We start from the raw sequence: 1,754 nt of genomic DNA, 5'->3' as shown, positions 1-1,754 counted from the left end.
TCACCTGAGGTCAGGAGTTCAAGACCAGCCTGGCCAACATGGTGAAACCTCATCTCTACTAAAAATACAAAAATTAGCTGGGCATGGTGTGTGCACCTGTAATCCCAGCTAGTTGGGAGGCTGAGGCAGGAGAATTGCTCGAACCTGGGACGTGGAGGTTGCAGTGAGCAAAGATTGCACCACTGCACTCCAGCCTGGGCGACAGGGTGACTCTGTCTCAAAAGAAAAAAAAAAAAAAAATTGTCAGGAGGTTTTGGGGACTATGTCAATATTCTGTTCCTCATCAAACACCCACTAGTTTTAGCATTCACTGATGATTTCAAATTCCATCCTCCCATTTTTATTAACTGGCTTTTTACTGCAAGAATGAGAAACCTTCTCTTCTAAGGGATGGTTTCCGATACTACATGTCTGTGAGTTTCTGAGACTTTGTTTCAGCTTTTTTGGGCTGCCATAACGAAGTATTGTAGACTAGGTGGCTTAAACAACAGAAATTTATTTCTCACAATTCTGGAGGCTGGGAAATCCAAGATCAAGATGCCAGCTGGTTCAGTTCCTTGTGGGAGCTCTCTTCCTGGCTTGCAGATGGCTACCTTCTTGCTGTGCCCTCACATGTTGCAGAGAGAGTGCTGGTATCTCTTCCTCTTTTAATAAGGGCACTAATCTCACCATGGGCTCCATCCTCATTACCTCGCTAAACCTAATTACTTCCCCAAAGCCCCACCTCCTAATGCCATCACACTGGGGACTAGGGCTTCAAAATATGGATTTTGGTGTGGGAGAACACATGCAGTCCATAACAGACTTTTTTTATTTATTTTTTTTAACTTTTTAGCTTTTAAGTTCAGAAGTACATGTCAGGTTTCTTATGTAGGTAAACTTGTGTCGTGGCGTTTGTTGTACAGGTTATTTCGTTACCCACTATTAAGCCTAGTACCCACTCGTTATTCTTCCTGATGCTCTTTCTCCACCCTCCAATAGGCCCCAGTGTCTGTTGTTCCTCTCTATGTGTCCATGCGTTCTCATCATTTACTTCACACTTATAAGTGACAACATGTGGTATTTGGTTTTTGGTTCCTGCGTTAGTTTGTTAAGAATAATGGCCTCGAGCTCCATCCATGTTTCTGCAAAGGACATGATCTCATTCTTTTTTATGGCTGCATAGTACTGCATGGTGTATATGTACCACATTTTCTTTTCAAATACCAATGATGGGCATTTAGGTTGATTCCAAGTATTTGCTATAGCAGGTAGTGCTGCAGTGAACATACACGTGAATGTATCTTTATGACAGTATGATTTATATTCCTTTGGGTATATATCCAGTAAGGGGATTGCTGGGTCAAATGGTATTTCTGCATAACAGACTTTTAAAAGGAAAAATAGGCTGGGTGTGTTGGCTCACGCCTGTAATCCCAGCACTTTAGGAGGCTGAGGCAGGCAGATTGCTTGAGCCAGGCACAGTGGCACATGTCTGTAGTCCCAACTACTTGGGAGGCTGAGATGGGAGTATCACCTGAGCCCTGGAGTTTGAGGCTGCAGTGAGCTATGATCATGCCATTGCCCTGTAGCCTGGGTGACAGAGTGAGACCCTGTCTCAGGAGAAAAAAAAGGAAAAGTAAATACCCCCTATTGTAAGTAGATGGTTACTTCATTGGATTGGGTAACTGATATTCAGCCTTGAACTCCTGCATAGTAAAAGTAATTCCTTCCTTTGTCTTTTGTAATGATTCTTTTACTTTGTTCATGTTTTT

Source organism: Mandrillus leucophaeus, unplaced genomic scaffold (genome assembly GCF_000951045.1).
Source record: "Mandrillus leucophaeus isolate KB7577 unplaced genomic scaffold, Mleu.le_1.0 Scaffold284, whole genome shotgun sequence".
NCBI classification, from domain to species: Eukaryota; Metazoa; Chordata; class Mammalia; order Primates; family Cercopithecidae; genus Mandrillus; species Mandrillus leucophaeus.
This window is presented reverse-complemented; position numbering follows the sequence as displayed.